Source organism: Glycine soja, chromosome 7, assembly GCF_004193775.1.
Source record: "Glycine soja cultivar W05 chromosome 7, ASM419377v2, whole genome shotgun sequence".
Lineage (NCBI taxonomy): Eukaryota > Viridiplantae > Streptophyta > Magnoliopsida > Fabales > Fabaceae > Glycine > Glycine soja.
This window is the reverse complement of record NC_041008.1, coordinates 33457557-33469854: the sequence shown is the minus strand read 5'-3', so window position 1 is coordinate 33469854 and position 12298 is coordinate 33457557. Positions and strand designations below refer to the sequence as shown.

The window sequence follows — 12298 nt, the reverse complement described above, 5'->3', positions numbered from 1 at the left end:
CCTAGCCTCTCTTTCGCCTCCTGCCTTCCCTCTTGCGACATTCCCTACCTTTTATGCCCTGCCCTCCCTCTTGTGATTGTCCCTCCCTTTCGCCCCTTACCCTCCCTCTCGCGACGTTGGATTCCCTCCCTTTTGCTCCCTACCCTCCCTAGCTCTCGCGACCTGCCTCACTGTGGAGCTGGAACTGTACGTCAATTTTGATGGTCCATTAGGTTCTCTTTTGCTTTGCTTGTTTTTTATGGTATTTCGAGACTGTGTGCTTCCATTTGACATTAGGGATTCCATTTTGCTTCTTAGCTTCCTCTTCGCATCATGTTCTAGAATGTGCCTATTAATGAAGAATATTAAAGTTTTCCTGATTTTATGTCTTAGCTTGCTTCCATTTAACTAATTAGGATTAACTGAGGAACATGAAATTGAATTGGCTTTAAATTTTTCTAAAAACCCAGAATATTTAAATTACTTTTGGGAGTTTCGGGGTCGGCAAAGAATGACTTACATGAAGAAGTTAATAGCAAAGCGACAATGAAGGAGAGAACTTGAGGATGATATTTAGAAAGGTTATATGGAAATAAAAAGTTATAATTTGTGTTCATTGTTAGGTTTTATAGTTTGGATATTAACATTAAACTCCTTCTTTGTTTTTAGTTCATTCTTCAATATTCAATTTCTTTCTGTAGTCTGAGTTCTCAGTTTTGCTTCCCTTAAGTGCTGACTATCGTGAAGTCTGCAAAATATTTCACATTGTATAAAACATTTGGGAAAAGAAATTAGCTCTTTAATTTTTGAGTTTTTTCCTGCCAAGGTTATGTATATTTGAATGTAGCAGATTTTTGAGTTGTCAAATCCACTCTGGTAACTTATTGAACTTCCCTCATAGGTAAAGCTTTCGAAGCATAGGCAGGGATGAAATAAGATGCAAACATTGACTTCAACTCCAATTGTTTGAATATGTAGTTTCTCCAAGTTTTTCACCTCATTTATTGAGGCAAATAGAGCACTTCCCTATTCTTTCTTAACATAATTCAACCCTAAGTTCCTTAATTGCGTCAGCATTCCCAGTTCTCTGCTTAGCTCTACTCCATCATCATCCATAGTTAGCTTTACATGAGACAATGTTTGTAGGGATGTCATGCCTCCAAGACCCTTCCTCAATGGAGACAATTCCTCATCATCAACCAAAAGATGTCTTAGCATTCTAAGCTTGAGAATCTCCTTTGGCATTTCCTTGACATATGTTCTCCTTATGTCTAAGGTCTCAAGGTTATGAAGTTTGCCAATAAATTTCAGAAGCTGCGTTGGCATCATTGAATATCTTAAGTTTAAATACTTCAAGTGTGCTACATTCCCCCAATTTTCAGGAACACAACTCAATGGACTATCTTGAAAATCAAGTACATTCAATAGTTTGTACTTTGTAGGGATTTTTTGCACAAAGTTGTGAGTATCTGTATCCCATTTTTGGTTACTAAGAGTCTCGATGAGTGGATATGTCAAGTGAGCAAAGGACTAGTTAAAAGTCTACACACAAACCTTATATGAGGCTTATATGTCATTATAAACAAAACAACATACTTTGTTAGCAATAATTTCTCTTTTCATCATTATAGCTAGCTTGGGAGATTGATGCAGCAACATGATGCGCTAAAAGTCTTTGAATATATCATGCAATTATAGGACACTTGTGCTACATTCACTGTCAATCTATTTCATTAATATAATTTACTTTTGCCTTTTCGAAAAATAGTGCAGTTTTTTTTAATTGTTGACTAATAGAAATAACTTTTATGAATTGTGAGGAGTAAAATACTTGGAATAGACATGTTCTTGAGCTCAGTAAAATACTAAAGACTCCTTAGTTTATTTGATATTCAGGCAGAACTGATGTGATTTCAGTCTTTGTATAAGGTAAAGAAAACTTGGAACAAAACACTCAAAAAAAAGAAAGAAATTAAATAGACAGAAACATGATATTTTATTGCATAAAACATGTGTTTGAAACATGTGTTTGGATCACATTGTCTTTTGATTCCCCCTTTCCCAAATTTATATGACACCATAATATCCAATTACACAATTAAAAATATCTTATTTGTATATGTATATCGGGTCCACCAAAATTGTTGAAGGTGTTCCTCTTCAAATGGCTTTCCTCTCCTGCTACCTGTGTAGCTTCTTCCCTTTTATATAATATTCTAGAGATGTTGCAATTAACTGACGAGGTATGGCCTCTCAAGATACTTATGCGCTTAACTCCAAGAGATATTGCATCAATTAGTTTTGTTTGTAGAGACTGTGCATGGTGTAAGAACACTTCGATAAGACTATTGAAGCAGTAGCATGGAGTAAATTGGTTGTTGAAGGTGTTTTGAACCTTCACACTTTAATTTTTGTGCTTCTGCACTTGGTAATGATGAATGACTTAACAATAGCAAATGTGTGCATTGTCGCTAGTAATGTTTGGTTTAGTACAGACCTTAGTTATGAGGGAGTTGGCTTCGAAAAGTTTTTACCAGTACTACCTATTTTAAGTTTGGTTTGGCACGAACAATCTTCAAAGGCATGTTGTTTTACTGATATTTAACTACTTGTGCAAGAGTTGATATTGTGTAGAGTTTAAACTCCTTATATTCTACCATAAGTTGAAGACTTTTTAAGAACTGCTTGTGTTTTTGAACCCCTTGTCACCATTTTGAAAGCTGAAACCAGGTTTGAATTAATCTCTAAAATTTTAATTATTAAATTCTTAATTGTGTTTCTATTGTATTATGAGTAGTTCTTAGTTATGAAGGAGGTTTTGTAGTATCTGTGGTTGGAATGAAGAGTTAATGAAATGAAAGTTATGGTAAGAAAGAATAGTCAATACCATATATACAATAAATTTAACATTTGTTAACCTTTGGTGCTTTGCCTTTATTTGGTTGGGCACTAATGGTGGGTAAGAGACTTTCTACGAGAAGCTAGTGACATAGTAGGTTCATTATAAATCACAGTATGTGTATGTTGGCCATAGTCTTTTAATTATATTAAGAAAATGCCATATCTTCCATTGGGTTGACTTTGGTAGATGTTTGTAGCCTATGAGGCAAAACACCTAGGCTTACCAATTAGTAAATTTGGCATCAAGAAGCTATTGAAATCTTGTATAGAACAAGAAAATTAAGTAAAGTAAATCCAATCATATCATAGCATTCTTAGTAAAATATGTCACATGAGAAAGAAATATGGGAAAACATTGCATTACCTCATTGGCTACATCTTCATCATCCTTGTACCCCAGTGTTTCCAAAATTCTACATATTAAAGTGAGATCTCTTCTAGAACAAGCTTCACCAAAAGGTGTCAATGGAACTGCTTCCTTTGATGGGGCAATCTCATCTGGTATGCCCAACAAAACTTGTGATGGAACCTAATAAATAACACCATATTTAAACTGAATAAATTCTTATGCTTCCATGGAGTTTCCCTAATTTGGTAAAATACAAGCCAACCAAGTTATGTTGATCCTTGATTGACTTGCGATAGAGGAAACTTCAGACAAAAAACTGGGAGGGAAAAGGAAAAGCATACTGAAGTTTCTTTCTAAAGAGGAGTTAGAGCAGTCACAAGTGACAAGGCGTTTGGCCTCTCACGAGGTTCATATTGTAAATAGCGCCAAGCCAATCTCACTATCTCAATTCCATCATCATTTGAAATATGACCTTCCAAACATGAGTCTACCAATATCAGAAAGTGTTTGCCTCGTGTTAGGTCAAGTGCCTACATGTAAAGGGATTATACACACTTTTTATTCATGAACTCTATAATTGTTCTAATAATTTTTTAGCCAAATTGGAAACCTAGTAAAATTCAGGCAAAATTTGCCAAATTTCTACGAATCAAATATTCATTGAACAAGATACCATTGAATTAAAACAAAGAGAAAGTAGAAAGTTGGGAGTATACATGACTGGGTGGAATATTCTTGCCACTGATAAGTGTCATATTTTAGTTATTTTTGGGATTAAAATATCTTTTGATTGTAATATTTTCTTATAAACTACCCTTAAATCTATTTGTTTTATATATATTGTACATTTACTGATGTTTTTGTTTAAATATGAAAGATTCATTCATGATTTTGTAGGTTTTGATGGTTGTTTATTAGATTCAGAAACAAAGTCAAAAGAAAGGGTAAAATGGTCATTTTTCCAAGATTTCAGACATCCATTTGCCCATACTAGCATCCATATCGCTTGGGCTAATAAGATTTCTTCATCCATAAGCAACCAACTCACCTGGGCGAGCTATAGCTCGCCTAGGCGAATTGGTGCCTTTAGCACTAAGTCATAAATTCGTTTGGGCGAGCTACAACTCACTTGGGCGAATTTCTCAGCACCTGCTTTTTTCTATAAATAGCCATGTTTAGGAAGTTAAAAGAAGATTGAGAAGCAGAGAGAAAACGTGAGAAGCTGAGGAAGAAGAAGAACCAAGTAGAAAGTGGAGCCCAAGTGCTGCAGAGTTATGACCATTGACCGCATCCTTCATCATTTCTCTTGTTAGTCTTGTGCTCTACGTAATGATCAGTTAGTTTTTCTTAAGGATTGGATGTAATCTTTGTACCCTTATGTATCCCTTTTGGTATTATATATGTATGAATCTTTTCTACTCGTTATTGGTGATTCAATTCTACTCGTAATGCTTGATTCTATTTGATCACTAGTTTCATGAAATTGGATCTTAAGTTTGACTAGAAAGTACTCAGAATTTGAACTGAATGATTTTACTCTTTATGTTATGTTGCTAGGAATAGAGCATAACATTTTGATTGCAAAAAGCACAAGAATATGATTGTAGTGTTGGGGTATTTACTTCATATGCGAGGGATCGATATTTAGTAAATATTCTTAGGTCCCAAGTGCAAGGGATTGACTTGGGGTAACTTAATGTGTGCATCAGTTATGTTAGAAAATGATTCATATATGCTAATCTTATTAGGATACCGAGGGTATGAATGATGTAATTCAATCCTACATTTTCTTGAATTAATTAACTTCATTTTTATTATTTTCGTAATTTTACGTATTTCCAATGCACTGAATTCCGTTATTTCCATAAAATTCGTTATTCCCGCTATTCTTTTACTTTAAGTTATCTTTAGTTAGTTAAACCAAACCAATGACATTCGATTAAATTTGTACATAACTATTAAACTGATAACCTTTATCCGAATGAATTAAGTAACTCAAGTCCCTATGGAGACGAACTCTTTTTATAAATATGTAACCTGCAACGGCAATTGATACGCTTGCCAAAAGTTTAACAGCCACTCAGAAGATCAAGCAAGAGTGTGCCAAAACTGTATATTACACTTTCTGGGGTGATTCTTCCTGCCAAATTTCAAACAGCTGTGTTGGCTCGGTTAATAAATTGAATAAGTCAGAATGCATGAACATATCAAAATAGATATGGCCCTGTTCCAACTTCCAATACAACAAGCTACACCAATCTTGAAATAAACAATTTTTTCTACAAGTAGGAAAATTGTAAGAACATAATGCCTATACCAATGAATATGTCTATTCATTTTACTTAATTGAAGAGAAAAGACAACTTCTGCTTATGCAAAATCAATATAGGATAAACTGAAGATATAGATAGTAATACTATATAATTCTACTAGCTAGGGTACAACAATCTAAACTGTGTTTTTGGTAGCATTGAACACCACACTACTAGAAAATACACTTTCAACATTGGTTATTTAGAACATTCTACATCGGTTCTAAAACCGATGTTGAATGTATGAATGTTAACATCGGTTTTGGAGAACCGATGTTAACATACATATGACAACATCGGTTCTCCAAATACCCGATGTTAAACACAATGAACAACAGCAAAAAAAGTGTAGGCATGATGAACGTTGACATCGGTTTTCCAGTAAAACCGATGTTAATATGTTAGTTTAACATCGGTTTTCTAGAATAACCGATGTTAATGTATGCCCTTAACATCCGTTTTTCTAGAAAACCGATGTCAACGTTGATGATGCTTACACTTATTTGGTGTAGTTCTTTGTGTATAACATCGGTTAATTATGAATAACCGATGTTACTATTCAAATATTCACATTGGTTATTTATAATTAACCGATGTTAATGTACAATAGTTGACATCGGTTATCCACAGATAACCGATGTTAAAATACAAACGCTGACATCGGTTATATACAAAAAACCGATGTTAATATACAAACGTTAACTTCGGTTTTCTATTATAACCGATGTTGGTTATGATATTAACATCGGTTTTTGTTAATAACCGATGTTGTTTTCAAATATTTTTTTTTATATATACTTTCTATTTTTATAGTAAACCCAAAATTGTACCTGTCAAATGCAATTTCAGGAGGCCCAATTCACAGCAAATAAACATTTTATTCTGCTTTCAAGCAGTTTTAATGATAATAAACATCAAATAATTGATTTATATATTATAAAGAACAATCAACAAAGGAATTCAATGTTCGTGTTACATAGAAAATGTAAAAAATGTCAAAAATGTTAAAAAATGTCCCTAAATCCTAGGCCTGATCTCTAACTCGGAGATAAAACTGTGCCCACTGAATCCGCAATGCTTTTAATCTCTCGGGCTCCAATGGTCTAGGGTCGTTAAAATACTGCATGATTAAATAAATCATATTAAGTTAATAATGTAATACAAATTATAAATAAATCGATTTTCTTTGAAATAAACTTACCGTTTCCCAATTATTTCTAAAACTTCCTAAAATGATGGTGGACATCCAGTGCATGACATAGTAGCCGCACTCAGTAGTTCCTTTTTGTCTATTACACTAAATACATAATGAAATTTGGATATTAATTAAACAACTAGTGTACAGACACATAAAGAAATATATATGTCGCAACCTACCCTTCGGCGGGAGGGCGACGCATGACTCGCGGGATGCGTGTTCCACGAAAGGAATACGCGCGGAGTCGCCACCAACGTTTATTTGAGGAAAACGTCGGAAAAACCGGAAAAGACGCGATCTACGAACTTTTAAGTGAAAGGCTCAGAAGTTGTATTTACGCACGGGGAAGGTATTAGCACCCCACACGTCCGTCACAAGGGACGGCAGCCTTTAATCGAATGTGCAAACATGACTTTGATTTTTACGTTCCCTTTTATGTCCTTATATCCTTTATACCCTTTTTATATTTTTTTCTATTTTTGTGGTCGACAAGGGTGTTTCCCTTTGCTCCTACGTATTCCCCAATTGTGATGAGGAAATTAGACCTACGTAGTTCTTTCTTATGCGTGAATCAAGTGATTCTTTTTTACTTGAAAGGTGATCATTTTAAGGCGTTGGACCTTTAAGAATGATCCATTTTACTTGGTAAGAAACAGAAATGATAAACTTTCAAAATCCTATTTTTGTGGACGAGCTTGACTAGGCGAGTTGATTTTAGCCTTAGTTTCACTTTAGTTATTAGCCAATTTAATTAAGAATGAGAAATCCCAAAGAGAAAACGTCCGATTGATTTTTCGCTTTATTTTACTAAAAGGTATTTTTTTATTATTATATTATTATTTTACCTCTTTTTTTATTTCCAACGTGGTTACGGCACGACCGAACGGTCGGAATTCATCTTAACCGAAATCAACGGATGATACAATTCAAACGATCGGTGGGAATTTATTTTATTGTTAGATTAAGCGAGAAATGACTTAAATAAATGGCTTAAGCACGTCAAAAGGGGGTATAAAAAGTAAATGAAAACGAGAATAAAAATACATGAAACAAAATGTGGACCACCACGGGTACATAGAATGAATTGAAAAGCTTGGTTTGAGGTACTTTGATGCAATCCTCCCTAGGAAGGGACCAATCACTAGAACCATGAGCAAGAGGCTCCAAGAAGATTGGGCTAGAGCTGCTGAAGAAGGCCCTAGGGTTCTCATGAACCTTAGGGTAGATTTCTGAGCCCATGGGCCAAGGTTGGGTCCAATTATCTTTGTACATATTAGACTAGGATGTCATTATATTTGGTCCTTGTATATAGGGCTCCATATTGTAGGTAGGGTACCCTAGAAATATAGGATTTTTCAGCCCTTGTATTTTTGGGCACCTAGACTAGTTTTTGTATTAGGGGTAGTTTTGTAATTTCACATGCACTAAGTGGATATTTGATGTGTGTGGTTGGAAATAAATTTAATTGAATTGGTAGAAGCCCAATCCAATTAAATTTTAGAGGGGGAGGTGAGCATTTGCTTACTACACCCCATTGCTACATCATATAGTCACACTTTGTGCATGTCCTTCATGCTTTTCATGCCTCATGACACCTAAGCACACTTAGTGGAGAATCTTGTAATTGATCTTGGATTAGTGGGCTGAACCATAACTAAAATTCACTAATCATAATTAGTGAAATTTTGGCTCCAAAGTTTGGCTCCACAAATTCAATTTCAAATTCAAGTGAAATTTGAATTTCCCTCCAATTTTGTGTGACACTTAGGCTATAAATAGAGGTCATGTGTGTGTATTTTTTTCAACTTTGATTATTTGAATATTAACTTCAGATTTCAGAGCTCCTTTTGAGCACAAAATTTCGTGCTCTTCTCTCCCTCTCCCTTTATTCATCTCCTTCTTCCTCCAAGCTCTTATCCATGGCCTCCTATGGTGGTGAGCTTCTTCTAGACTCATCTTCTCCTTGAAGTGGCGTCTCCTCTCTCTCTTCCTTCTCCATTCCGCTGCCATTTATCTTCCAAGAAGCAAAGGAATCCATTGATGAAGAAGATCCTAGGCCTACAAGCTCCAATGGAGCTTGCATCATACTTACCCGTTGAAGACTGAAGAAAACGAAGAACGAACGATGAATCTTGAAGAACGGTCGAGAATCTTCGCGTAATTACTCACGGAAACGTTACGGAAGCGCCTCGGCTTGGATTTTCTTCACGAAACTAATTTTCCTCAGCTATTTCGAGAGAGAGAGAGAAAAGTGCCTAAGGGGCTGAACCCTTTTCTACTTCACTTCTCCCCCTATTTATAGAAAATTGGGGGAGAAGCTTGCCACCCAGCTCGCCCAGGTGAGCTCAGCTCGCCCAGGCGAGCAAGGTTGCTTCCTCCAGAAGCAACAACCTTCTGGAGGAATCTTCTGGAGGGCCCAAGTGGGCCTAGTTGCTATTTGCACCCCCATTTTTACTAAATACACCCCCCTGCCTTTTTTGGTGATTCTTTTTTCGTAAAGTTACGGAAACTTACGAATTTCGTAACGATACTTGTTTTCTTTCCGTAATGTTACGGAACCTTGCGGAATATTACGGAACCTCACTAATTGTGCAATGATGCTTCCTTTTGATTTCCAGTGTGTCACGGAACCTTACAGATTGTGCATCAATATTTTCTTTTGATTTCCGGCACGTCACGGAATTCCACAAATTGCCTAATGATGGGTGCCAAGCACCTCAAAATGACCAAACACAAGTTGCATGCCACCAAGCACAGGTCCCCGGACGAAATTAGGGTATGACAATATATAAGTGGAAGTTTTATGTAAATGACGTACCTTGACGACAATCCACCTAGCAGGAGCCTTTGACTTAGGCTGTGGAGCATCATCAAGACCCTTGATAGCACTGTTCCATATGAGTAACAATTAAAAACTGGTGTTGTACATTGAGGTATTACAATGCAAATGTATTGAAAAGAACACTAACCTATTAATAATCCCCTTAAGGTAGTTGTCTGGCCTGTTATGCAATGAACAAAACCAGACAACTAAGTGTTCCTTGGGCAGGATGACCACCATCTGCCAATGTCCACTGCAGTGGAACCTAAAATGGGTTAGTACATTAGTAAACATTAATTAAATTTTGTTATTTTGTGACTTACCCATTTAGGTAGGCTCCAAGATACAAATCGCGTTGTGAACTCTGCATCCAACTCTTTATGTAACTTTCAGATTCAAACTGTGATTGCCCATACCTCTGAATGGATAGAGGCTCGAGGAATCCATAGATATCGAAATTCCCCGCTCGCATACATGTTTCAGTGAGATGCCTGTTTATGTTAAGTCAAAGTTAAATATTTATGAATTGAAAGCCATAACTTAGGTAAATAAAAGCCTTTTATATAAAGACTTACAGAATCCACAACTGTAACACTGATATGCTGAGACATTGACCACCGTGTGCGATTTCGGAGAGGTCTTCATGCTTTATGTACAGGGGGAAATCTGGATTAACGACCCCGAACACGGTGGCATCCCATCTAACCTGATAAGGCCTCAAGAAAAGCTCTGAGATGGTCAATGTCATCAGATAACGCGGATCATCGACCTCCGGATCGGGCTTCGGAGGTGGTTTTGGCGGAGACACAGCTACCTGTTCATGAAACAAAGTTAAATAGCCTAATTTGAAAAGAAGAAACATATAGTAAGGACAATAAGTACCTGCTGTGATAAAGACTTGACCAGATGTGTCGGCCAAGCAAGGAAGGTGTGAAGTGCCTGGCCCACTAAGGAAACCTCATCAGTGGGTACAGGAACTGGAGCATCTGCATCTCTAACCTCCTTCACACTCACCTTTACTTGGCCAAGCAACAAAGGAGTGTTATGAACAACAGTGGATCCCTCATAAACTCTCCCGATGGCAACCAGGCGGGCAGGATCTGCTTCTATGTACAAGCCGCACCTGTCAGAGTCACCGGTCTCAGGATCGTTTCCTGAGGGATCAACACAAATCCCCTTTGAGCTCACTCGAGGACCGGAGGGACCAGGACCAACCAGAGGCTTAGGAGGCATTGCAAGTCCCTGAGATTGCATCTGCGACTGAAGGTGGCTGAAGGATGCCATGACCTGCCTCGTCACTTTCTCTATGATGGACTCCTCTAGCTGGTCCCTGATCTGCTGAGTCAGCTGGTGTAATTCGTTAGGAGGCAGGGAGGAAGCGTTGTGGGATGTCCGTGGAGCCGATCCAAAGTATTGCTTGATGGTGACACCGGCTCCAATACCACAGACACGTCCAGGGTGCTCTGGACGTCCAATAGCAGCGGCCAGAACATCCTGACGTCCATGGGGGACGAACGATCCCTGTGTGGCCTGCTCCTCAAACGAATCCTGCATAGAAAACACACAGTGGTACATGACATTCTCAAAATATTCAAACATAATTGTAATGGTTAGTTGAACATGACTTACAATCTTCTCAGCGATTTCCTTTGCGGCCTCAGTCGTCATCTCCCCTGTCTTCTTCGTGCGGGCCATCTTCCACTTCACGTGGCGTCTGACCGAGGATGGAGGGTCGATGACGCCATCAACGCTTCCTGACTGTGCAGCTTCCTGCATCTTCTTCTTGGTCTTCTCAGCCAGGAGCTTCTGCTCCAAATAATCATAACCCCCACGAGACAAAACGTGGGGGGCAGTATTCTGCTTCTGGATGGCCTGTGCCTTCATGCGCACATCCTGAAAAAATTAAACAATAATGTTTGAAATGGGTAGAATGAAGTATAACAACATCATGTTTAATATGAAAAACAACTTAAATGGCAAAGGAACATACCACCCAAGAAGGGTCTCTGCGAGTCTGGCAAAACTGGGCCCATTTTTCCTTGCTGATGCCGTATTTGTCACAGACAGTGTCCTCGACACCGTCCTGATCGGCTGCAAGGGCCCATTTCCTCGTGAGGTCTAATTTAAACTGCCTCCATCTCTCCCCCACGGTCTGTAGTAACTTCCTTTTCGTCCTACTGTCAGAAGCCTCTGGGATATCAAATTCCGCCTGACAACATGAAACAAAGTTTATTTGTTACAATAATGAAATTTTTTGGCTATTAATTACACACAATCAAATAAGAAAAGAGAAATACCTGAATATCCTCCCAAATCAGGTCCTTCTGAGCAGTAGGGACCTCCTTCCAGTTCTCGTAGGTGATGTCCACCTTATCACGTGCCACAATCCCCAAATATGTTCTTAATTTCTTCTTGTGGGGACCGTCGGCCTTCCCTGTAGCAGGATCAACATGCACCACTGGTCTCTCAACACTAGGTGGTCTAGTGGACAACGATCGTAGGCGTGAGGCTTTGCGTGTCCACTTCACGGCAGACGTCGAAGCCAATGCGTTCGAAGTAGGAAGAGGAGGAGGAGGAGAAGGAGGAGAAGGAGGAGGAGGAGTAGTGGAGGCAGGTGGAGAACCCATGATCTTTTATACAATAACATACAAAATTGGATTAATGAAAAGAGGATTAGTCATACGTTTTTTTTGGAAGGCAAAAGTATAAGATTATTAAACAAAACCCCACCACATAAG

The 12298-nt window shown here is 37.9% G+C and overlaps 1 pseudogene; it reads right to left on the bottom strand.

Moving 5' to 3' along the window:
- Positions 1–1005: 1005 nt before the first annotated feature.
- Positions 1006–12298, bottom strand: part of LOC114420603 — a 32277-nt pseudogene continuing 20984 nt past the window's right edge.